At 37.9% G+C, this 12,008-nt stretch overlaps 1 long non-coding RNA gene across 1 annotated transcript in view; it reads right to left on the reverse strand.

The window, feature by feature from the left end:
- Positions 1–12,008, reverse strand: part of LOC129407291 (uncharacterized) — a 43,616-nt gene that overhangs the window by 14,162 nt on the left and 17,446 nt on the right. The gene's annotated exons all lie outside the window — the stretch shown is intronic.

Below are 12,008 nucleotides of genomic sequence, written 5' to 3' on the forward strand. Positions count from 1 at the left end.
CACTCAACATGAATGCCACAAAGACATGCTCCAAACTTAAAACGTACAGAAATGGGAGAGATGGAGTCGTGCTGTATTGACTCAGTTAAGTCCCTGGACCCAGGATAAAGTTGGAGAGGAATGTGCAAACACAGGACTGAAGGGGCGACATCACTGTTTCTGTGAGGTGTACCTGGTCGTCACGGTTACCTTTATGGGGGTGTGCTCAGCAGAGGGGGGGGGGCTTGGTCCGCTGACAGACACTGTCTCAAACGGGACGGGGACATCAAGTGGAACTTAATACGTCAAACAGCAAGGGACAAGCTCTAACCTGTCCAGGATCCAGAGAGTCCCACTGGTGCTGTCAAACTAGAGGAACTGTTCAGCTCATTCGTTCTCACCTCTTCAACAATTCAAAGACTGGATCTATACAGAATAAACAACCAGCAGGGGAAAAGCAAGAATGCATGAAATCTCAAATTTCTTTGTTATGCTTTGCCAAACTGTATAAGCTAGAAATTCAATATTTAATTTCCAAGTAAACAGATTGGGGAAGAAAGTATTCTAATTGGTGTTTTGCACAGTAGTTTTGATTATGGGTGTTGGGAAACACACTATGTTCATTCTTTACATATTTAACTGGCCTATACAATATTTAAAAGGTCACTATCCATCCATCTCGACATAAACATCACAGGTTGAGCGGTCAGATCCACTGACCCACAGGTTGGCTGGTGTGATTCCAGCTCCCACAGATGAATGCTGCCGTTGTGTCCTTGGGCAAGACACTTAACCCACCTTGCCCACAGTGTCTGCGTACACTGGTGTATGAATGTGTGTGTGAATGGGTGAGTGGTTCCTTGTTATAAAGCGCTTTGAGTGCCTTGAAGGTGGAAAAGCGCTATAGAAAAATGTGACCATTTACCATTTACCATTTACCACTATTGACTCTTTTAGCCATGTAGAGATTCAGTACAGAATGCTAATTTCAGGTCTGAAATTATCCAATTAATACTGACGATGTATGGAGTTAAAAACAGATTGAAGCACTTTCTGTATTACCACATGACATCACAAGGTGGCGTTTTTCATTTGAGAGAAGAACTCATCTTAAATATGCAGGGTTTGTGTGTTAAATGAAACAAAACACAACTCTGGGATGCTTGTGATGAAGAAACAACATAACATAGATCAGAAAATAGTGTAATATTGGCCCTTCAAATTCCAACTCCCAACAACAGGTCCAGACTGAGCCAGTTCAAAGCATCCAGTTTGCATTTTCCTTTTTATGGATTTTGAGAAGGTCAGATCAGGGCTATCTGTAAGAAAGAATTAACCAGCAGTTTTAAAATAAACTGACTGGAAGAATAGTGTATTACAACCTTTGCTACTTGGTTAATGAAGCTGGGATGTTTCTGCCATCAGTAACTTATATTCCAATTGCATGTTGTAACAAATGGAGAGCCACCTGAAGGCCTTAGGCAACGGACTTCCAGGTCAAAGGTCATTTGTTTGAAGCTCACCTGGATGCTAATGTCTATGCTAAATTAAAAAAATGGACTTGGTGGTATGAAATCTAAAATTTTATCTCAATTAAAAAACTGTATAAAGTTACTCAAATGAAAATCCAAATATCCTTAAAGCAATAATATATAAGTGATTTGTATTTCTCTGATTAAATTTTGTGACTGTGCGCGGAGAAGCAGAAATATCACTTTATATCCTTGTTTGGAGGATTACACTAGGGATTTGTGTCTTTTTTATGTCAGTTTGAATTCCATACAGTATGTTCGATATTCTAATCAAGCATATCTCCAAAATAACAATAGCAAGATTACAAATTTTTCAATAAAAATCCCACCCCTATCTGTAAACCTATACTAGACCATTTTCAGCTGAAGTCATGAACATTCCCTTGGGTTGTGATGCTAACTGTAGGGTCTGCTCTGTCTGAGGCTTTATTCAACTTTAATCTGTGCTTTCTTTGAACACAATCTGACCATAAAGAACTGATTTAGCTGGAACTACAACAGATGAGCTGATATGTGCTGTTAATTAAGTCTCTCACACATACAGCTGCTGTCAAAAGATAGCTAGCATTAGATAACAGTTTTTCAGTTACTTTTTTGTTGAAAATCAAACACTAAAACAGGACCATAATCTCTCGTTTTGATCACAGGCTCTTGAAAATGTGCTGTTTAAATCTATTTTGTGTTTTTTCTTGAATTTTAAGATAATCTTAAAACATGTTGACAATGTTTGCTAATGTGTGCATTGTGTCACCATGTAACTCAAACATCCCACCACAGAGATACATGTACAACACCCCCAGTGTGATGTCACTGCAAAGCATCAATACTAGCCAAACGTTCTAACAGAATAATGTAATGAAACAATACAGATAACCTCTCCACTACTTTGTCTTACACAGTGATTAAGTACGTTCAGAGGTATTTGGAGAGTATTTCAAACTTCACAGTAACGATGACTAAGTAGACAAGTGTTATGGTGATACTCAAGGGTCAGCTGAGCACAAGAAGCTAAGATGGATGTCCTGGATGTTGCATAAACAGCCTGCCTCCTGTAGTTTTCCTGTGGGGCTCAACATAATGTGAAACATAGGTCTGGACATGTTTAGTCTGCAGTGTGAGCTAGGCTTCACCAACTACTGTCAATCTCATATTGTGTAACTGTGTGATGGACATACACTAATACTACAATGTAAGAATGGGAGTATTACTCTTAAAAAGACACAAACTCTGCACAGAAAGCCTCCCAATGGACTCAAATGCATTAGAAAACTATTCATTTAAAGCTGAAATACCCAACTTCATGCTCATAAAGAATTTTATTTTGTCTTGAGACTGTAGAGACAATCTATGCAACTGTCTCAGTATATCTAAAATAGAATTAACAGTCTAAATGAAACAATAATTAAAGATGGACTTTTTCTAGTGGTGAGTGTCACTCACTTGTCTCCACGAAGATATTAATGTTTTGCCTAGAATGTTCCACGGTACGTTATTAAACTTCTCTGTCTCTATGTAAACAGGCAGGCGACATCCTTGCCAAGTTACAGGTCAGATCTATGGAAGGGGGACCCCACTCATTCTAAGAGTGCAAACGTTTCAAAACATGCAATCAAATAGTTATGAGATTGATAAATCTGATGCCATTCTGTAAAAATTACAGGCAAAGCAATAACATCTCCATGGGGACAAGTAATTAGCGGACCTTCACCAGAAAACTTACATAGTGCACCTTTAACCTTAAATACTAAATTAAGAAATGACCGGACCTAACCCTACCCCCAACTGTAAGTGCTTGGTGCTTGCCCAGACTTGCAGTCATTTTGCTGCGCCCTCACAGCCCTCAGACCCATATGCTGCAGGTTCATAACACTGGCAGTAATGACGACAGTACATTACACATGTCAACAGTAAAGATGAAAGGAGCTCATTTCTTGCTTTGAAAAACAAAACTAGTTCTTTTTGCCTCACGCGCAAGGTATGTCCATGTTTTTAATAAGATGCGTGAGCCCGCCTTGAGTCAACGTATGAGCGAAAACCTCTCGTCACTCAATCCTTGTGAAACATTGTGTAAATGTTTTGAGGAGACGTTAATAGGAGAGCTAACATGCCCCAAAGGAACTGCAGAAAACGAATATTGTTATGTCATTGATGAGGCATTAGTGTACAGCAGATTGGCAGGAAAGGCCTGAGTACACAGTGTACTGGTCCACGTGAGTGTAATGTTAAACTGCTTGCACCAGGAGTTATCAAAACTTATGTCACTGCTGAGGTCCCAGGCCAAAACATAAACGAGCCAATGAAATCCCATATTAATTTTGATTACCTCACTTATTATGCTGATTATTTTTCTTAGTACTTACTCTACCCTGCACTGTAAAATGTTTTATGACAAAACACAACTGAGCATTTGAAATATATGAATAGGGTCAGGATTGCAGCATTTCTGTAACTATGGTTCCCATTGTTTTACTTACGAAACAGCCTTAAGAAAATGAAAGTGTGTGCATGTGAAAGACAACACACAAATAGCCTATTACTCTGAGCCTAGTCACAATGTTTTGAGCATGAGGCAAGGCCAGTGCATCATAAAACTTAGACTTACTGAATTATAATGGAGAGCTCCATTACCTCACAGACATAATGTTTGAGATAGGCCTGTCATGATAACTACAATATTGACTTAAGAAGCTGGAACAATATATTTTAGGGCTCAGTATTATTTATTGCAGTTCATGGATTTTAGTGATACTGTATATGTTCAGTGTTTTTATTGGGATTATCTTGCTGTATTTGATTGTATCAGCAGCATAAAATAGTTTCAATATTATCATTTATCACAATTTAGCTCTAGAGCTATATATCATGCTTCAAAATTTGTTATCATGCCAAGCCTATAGTGGGGGTATTGCGTGCACTTCGGTATGAGGGTACGTACAATCAACTGGAAATTACAGTAACTCAGTAATTGCAGTGAACACCAAAACCAAAAGTATGCAGAAAACTGAGTATAATGATGATTGATTGATTTAAAACAGCAGCTATGACCAAAGACAGAAAATAACATCTGTAAATATAATCTTAAAAACATTACACATTTTGGTGGCTGTTCCAATTAAATTATCAACCCAAAGTCATTTAATAGTGGTCAAAAATGTTCAATGTTCTGAAATGCCTTGCTCTAAAGGTCAAAGATTTAGAGTGTTCAGTGTATTTTTATATAGTCCAAATCTAGAGTTTGAATCTAGTGGGGTCTGGAATCGGACCATAAAACATGATAATGTCCTGAAACAGACATTGGTCAATAAAAGACAAAAAAATAGATCAACATTCCTTCTTACAGTTAAAGGTGCATTATGTAACTTTTCTATAAAAATGATAAATGTTAAAGCTGTTTAATGTCATATTGTGGAACTTTCCAGACAATGACATATCCATAGAAACAAGCAGGTGATCTGACTAATTTAGGCTTCCCTCTCTTTACCAGAAAAGTTACACAATGCACCTTTAAAACACTTCAGGTCAAACATAGAAAAGACTGAGACAGGGTGATTGACCAGTGCTCTGATCACATGACACATGACGTCACAGAGTCACATATATTAAGGAGGGAGGGAGGCCTAAGTCAGTCAGCTGTCTAAATACTGCAGTCTATGGTGTGATCTGCAGAAGAAATGTGATCCTCTTACACCCTTTCTATTAAAACACATGACAAATCACACACAGCAGGCTCACAGAGTCGCAATAGGCACAGAAATACATTAAATTATCCAAATCCACTGACATTGTGTGAACTATTTACATTGCAATCAACTCTGTAACTCTCTTCATGTGGCCAGACCAAATAAACAGCTCTGCTCCATTGATTATTAGGGGATGAAATGGTGTTTAGAAGCACAAAGTTTGTCCCGGGACAGTCTGCACCTGCTACGTAAGTGTGTAACTGAAATACGAGCTGCTAATTCTGGGTCATTATATGCCATGTTTCTGTTTTAAGGTAAAGGCAAAGAAAAGGTAAAAGCAAAAACATGGCTTGGCTTTTGCCTCATACCACAGTATTGATATTTTGCAGCTGATGTCATCAACATTCCCTGGGGGTCTGATGCTAACTGTAGGCTCTGCTCTGTCTGAAGCTCTGTTACTCAAGTTAGACCTCTAAGCTTTATTTTAACACATTCTGACCAGAAAGAACAGACTTACTCACTCTCACCTTTTTTGCTGAAAATCAAACTCCTAAACAGGACCATGAACACTCATAAATCAGTGTCCTGAAAATGTATTGTTTAAATCCATTTAGTATTTTTTATAGCAGGCTACCTCAAGGCAACTGTGGCTGGAATAGTATCTTACAACCAGGAACAATGAACAATGCACAAAATTTGAAATATTAAGCTGTAGTCTATGTTATAATGTTATAATGTTTTGTTTCAGGCACACGTTTAACACACAAACCCTGCCTACTTAGGCTGAGTTCTTCTCTCAAACACAAAACACTGTTCCTGCTTGTGACGTCATATGGTTACAGGAAGTGCTCCACTGTGTTTTTAAACTCTATACATGTTTACTAGTATTATTTGGATAATTTCAGCTCTAGAATCTATACTGAACAAAATGTTAAAAGATAACTGTTAACATGAAAACATATCAAACTAAGGTGGAAAAGAGTATTTTGGGACACAGACAGACTGATAATAAAGGGTTACTCACTCAAACATGCATAAGTGAAGCAAAACACAACTCCAGGTATGTTTTTATGAGGTATTAACACTGTCTTAAAGCTCACAGAAGTAAGTTTTGCTCAATACAGGATCTTTATCATTATTATTACTAACTAACTACATTTTAATTATTATTGACCTACTTAGTGTCTTTGGTGACTGTTGGAAATGTCATTGGCACAGTATGGTAGCCACGTCTTCATCTGTCTGTTTCAAGGCATGTGGGTGCAGGGGAAAATGAATAATGCACCTACGTAAGAGAGAGGATTTAAGTGAGTGGTATATTAAGTGTCCTTATGTAAAATCAATTAAAACCATTTATAACTTGTTTTCATTACATTACATTTCCTTAGCAGCGCAAAACAAAAACTTGCGTAGGTTTAACCCTCTGCCCACTCAGTAATGCGGTGACTATTATTCTTGCCATATTTGAGCGTCATTTTTGTTTAAACACATGATGTAATTTGTTCAGAATAAAATGTAGGCCAAATATACTGCGATCACCTCATAGCAGGAAAGGTTAGACTTGCAAACTTGCCATACAGAGTTCTGATTGTTGTTCACGCTCAATGTAACAGTTGTTGAACACAGAGACTGAATTTCGTGTCTATGGGGCTCTGGGGAGGGCAGGGGGGAGCAGGGAGGGTTGTTACTGGATACTGGCCATGGTTCTGTCCCTGTGCAGCTGTGAAAACCTGGACACATCTGAACACATCTGGATGAATGAGACACAGACAGAGGTACAACGTCACTGCTGCTGTCACCACCGGTCCCCACCACGCAGCTGTCACACTCCACTATGCCAAGGTACGACCAAGAGTGTATGCACAACCTCACTATCTTGATTGAAAAAAAAGATGAAATACTATACTTGTGTTTAGTGAATTACAGTTATCTGATCTGTGTATATGACTGAAGAAGAGAAGCCAGTAATAGTTTCTCAAATGTCTTTTTGTGCATTATTGTGGACTGTTTCAAACACCACCTTAAGATTTTTCTGTTTAGGAAAGCTGACAGTTAACTATATCTGCACCACCTGGCTTTTACTGATGTTTTCCTGATATTGTATTATTTTATGGTATAATGTCACATTTTTCTATAGGGCTTTTACACCTTTAAAGCACTTTACATCAAGGAGCCAGGCACCAATTCACACACACACACATTCACACAACAGTGTACACAGACACTGGGGGGCAATGGGGGTTAAATGTCTTGCCCAAGGACATAACAACAGCATCCATCTATGGAAGCTGGAATTGCACCACCAACTTGTGGATCAGTGGATCTGACTGCTCTATCAATGATGTTTATGATTAGAGCAGAATTAGAACTGCCATCCGTTGGATCAGGGGATTTTATAATGTCCTTTAATGTTTTTACTTCTTTTGTGTAGCACTTTGAGATTTGTGTTCCAATATAAACTGTGTTATAAAATGCATTATTATTATTCAATCACTCACCAAAGCCACATAAGCTACTTCTACGAAAACATGGCTGCCAATCTATTATGGCAAGATTTCCATTGCACTGTTGAACCAAAGACACTGAACTCAAGCTCTGTCCTTGTTAACATTTCTCTGTGAAAAGCTCTATCTATGACTTGTACCATCAGAGGTTATAATGTTCCCTACAGTAGTACCACAATAATGTGTTAAAAGTCTCCCGGTCCTGCACAGATGGTAAATAAACTTCTCCTGTGTTAGACATCCAGAGTCACCTGCCTGTCCTTACAACTCTCGAACAACTTGAAATATTTTCACATTATAATACATGTATACATGTGCCTTTCCAAACATGACGACTCACTCATGCAGAAGTTACATAATATAGTTGTCTTGCCAAAAGACACAACTACAGTATACACCAGTGAGTGCTAACGACTGAACCACAAACTTGGTGTTTGTGGCAAAGATTCTAACCACAACAGCAACAGAAACTCAGAATCACCCATTAAAAAAAGATTACACATATTCCTGAAACGTCTCTCACATGTTATACAGAGAACAAACTACTGATTAATGCTGGTAAAACATGAGGTGGAAATGCAATTGAAACATTTTATTTTGCTTTCTACTTTATTTATTCACTGAATGTTATTCTACATAGCGTCTGGTTTTAGCTTATTGTGGACCCAATCCAAACACTTTTGTCATCAACTTGTGTGCATTACCCAAATAATTGGCGTGTGTTTATTGTACTTTAATTCTCTGAGCACCACAGAAAGTGTTAATAATTAACCATAAGAGTGTTCATGTTTATGCTGTCCATGTGTGTAGCATGTGTGGGACTGACTGATATGGGATAGGGCTCTACAATACACTTTAGGGACCCAGATCTCCCCTAAAGACTTAACGTTCAACACGCCAACATCAACAGCTGAGTTCAGCACTGCGGTCTCAAGCTCCTAAACCTGAAATCCCCTATCCCGAGTCCCACCCTCACCCCAGTCTCCACGGTAACGCACTAACCACACACACATGGGCCCAGATCTTTAGTTGGCCCAGTGTTTCCTTGGCATCACTCTCGATTGTCCTGACAGGTTTGAACACCAAATATAGAAAAATCTTCACTCCACATTTGTACAATTTTCTTCACTTTGACGTCATGGTGTTGTTCGTAGTACGTGCAGGACCAGAGCTAAGGCAGATGTTCTGTGTTACATTGTTAACAAGCGTTTCTGAAACAGCCATACATCTGAAATTTTATCATGTCCAATTTAACATGGGCATTTCAGTTATACAGACACAGAGGGAAAGTATGCACTGTGTGATCTACAAAACGTCTTTACAAAGGTATGTGATAGGAATTATACATTAGCCTAACAGTTAATTAACTGTCAATAACAGAAATGGGTCATTTAAGGATGCTAGGAGTCTGCGCTAACAATACAAGATACAGTAATAAATTACAAATGGGGCCAAACTGCTCAAACTAAAATGTTAATGTTAAATGTATAGTGAGGTTAGTGGCTCAATGGCATAGACTGGCAGTGTCTGGCAGTTGTGGTTACATTAGTAGATTACCACCATAGCACTGCAGAGGGCATGAATAATTCAGTCAGTGTAAAACTAAAAGTAAGTTACAGGTCAGATCTGTATATAGGTGACCCCCAGTAATAGTAAAAATGCATATTTTCAAAATATTTTTCCAGTTAAAAGACCAGTAGTGAAATAAATGCTAGCTAGATGTTAGATGTTGTACTGTGTAACATTCTAGGGAAAGTAATAATATCTTCACGGAGACAAGCATGTGACAGATCAGAAAAGTTACACAGTGTACCTTTAATTTAAAAAAAAAATTGTCATCTTTGTCAGTTATTTCTGTCCAGGGCAGCCCATAGAGCAGGAGGCTACAATGAACCATAGCAACAATAAGTAGATCAGTAAAGCAACACATATGGCATTCAAATCTTTCTGTTTGATATGAATGTAATATACAAACACTGGACAATATTGTGTGTCTTAATATAGTGCGTAAATAAGTACTTTTCTATTATGTAATCAAAGTTGAAATGTCAAGCTGTGTTTATGCTGTGTGATCATTGTGGCATTAAATGTGCATTAGATTGCTTCAGGCTCTCCATAAAGTCTATATTAAATCACATGGATAATTTTACCATATACTAATTTGGTTACATAATGTTTCTGAATAAACGACCTGGATAGTACATTTGAACTGTGCCCGCTCAACCTCCCAATGACACTGTCCTTCAAAGAGAAGAAGAGGAATGTTAATCTGATGAGGGCAGTACTGCACGGACCAATCAGAAAATCGCATTAATAGGGGTCAGTATAGAGCTGGCCTGAATTAGCCTTGTAGTGGAGCATGAACTAAAGCAAACTGTTTGGAGACGTTATCATCAAAATCAAATGACTGCTACTCTTGGGACAGCAGCAGTCATGTGACAAACTACCACAGTGCTGGAAAAAGACATCTTACATAGAACTATAATTAAAGAGGCACTAACTTTTCTGATGAAAAGTTGTTGCTTTGCCCGGTATGTTCCACAGTATGGCATTAAAGTTGCCTCTCTTGTATTTATTCAGTTGCAGGTGATTTAACTGATCAAAAATACCTTGAAAGCATGTTTTCATTATTAGGGTAGGGTTGCCTCTCCACAGATCTGATCTGTAACACGTGGCAGTGTTACCCGTTGGTCTACATGAAGATATGCAATTTTAATGCTTTACTGACGAACTTTACAGTTAAAGGTTAAGGTACTTATACCATTAACCTTAAAGGTGCACTGTGCAACTTTTCTGGTGGAGGGTCTACCTGCTTGGCTCCATGGAGATGTTATTGCTTTGCCTGGACTGTTTCATGGTATGACATTAAACATATCCATCTACCATTTATTCATTATGGATGTTTCTATTGCTCAAAAATACAATAATTCCTTCTGTGAATAGGGGCAACGCATCACAGATCTGAATTGTAATGTAGTGTAGTGCTGTAACCAGCTTGTCTCCCTCATGATAGGTTTAATCTATACTGTGGAACGTTCAAGACAAAGCAATAACATTTGCATGGCGACAAGAAGGTGGCAGACCCTGCACCAGAAAGTTTGTGCAGTGCACCTTTAAATGCATAGTATCAGCTAGTTTTAGTACTGATTAGTATTTTTGACAACTCTAATCTACTACAACTATTTAAATTATTCATGAAAAGCATCTGTGCTCCATTGTGAATAAAATACAATTGGCCATGCATTAAAACCACATTAAATTACCAGGTAAAATATGCAGCAGAGCTATGTCATGCATGCATTGAGAGTGGGCTCGTTTTGACCGCTAATGTCTTCCAAATGTGCAGTGACATACTAAAAGATGACATCATGATCGCCTCAACTATTTTTTCCCTTTTTTTGAGCAGGAGTCCAGCTCAAAGTGGAAAGTCCCTCTCTTTCTGGAGTTGTGAAAGCACTAAGCAGCCATCACAACTTTCTGACCTCAGCTCTACATTCGGACGAGCTGACCTATCATAAAAACATGTTCCCACAGCAACACATTATGAAATGTTGTTAACGAAAATATAGGTAATAAATCATAATTAATATAGAACCAAATTTGTGTAACACAATAATGCTAAAGCAGGATTATTACAAATAGAAAATACAATGTTTGTAAATGTATAAAATTGTGAAAAACATGAGCTACAATAAAATAATAGCAAAAATGTAACTCTTAGTAGTTAGTAGTTAGTAGTATGTATAATGAGTCATAGAAGTTACAGGGCCTGTATTGTGCTATATTTCTGATCTATGTTATAATGTCATTGCCTCATCAAAAACATACCTGGAGTTGTGTTTTGTTTCATTCACACCTTCAACACACAAATCCTGTATATTTAGGTTGTGACTTTCTCCCAAATGGAAAACACTCCACCTTGTGATGCCATGTGGTAATACAGAAACTCCATACATCTTCACTAGAATCGTTTAGATGATTTCAGACCTGAAATTGCCAATCTTGCCTGAACTAAAACGTGAAATGTAGTTTTAACTTGAAAACTACCACTACTTGAGAGACACAGAACAGGCAGACTAGAAATAAAGGGTTACTCAAACGTGTGAATGAAACAAAACACAACCCAAAAAAACTAAAATAACACACATCTCTATACCATTATTTGACTTTGTGATGACAGTCACAGAACAGTGAGCAGAGTGTGAAAGAGTAAAGTTTGGTTTACAAGCGGTTTACAAGTTTATATCGCTAAATATAACTCTTTACAACTTCTCCTTTTACAGGTGTCATTGTAATGGAGACAAAACAGTTAT

This window comes from Boleophthalmus pectinirostris, unplaced genomic scaffold (genome assembly GCF_026225935.1).
Source record: "Boleophthalmus pectinirostris isolate CB_2022bp ecotype Guang Dong unplaced genomic scaffold, ASM2622593v1 HiC_scaffold_9, whole genome shotgun sequence".
In the NCBI taxonomy this organism is placed as follows: domain Eukaryota; kingdom Metazoa; phylum Chordata; class Actinopteri; order Gobiiformes; family Gobiidae; genus Boleophthalmus; species Boleophthalmus pectinirostris.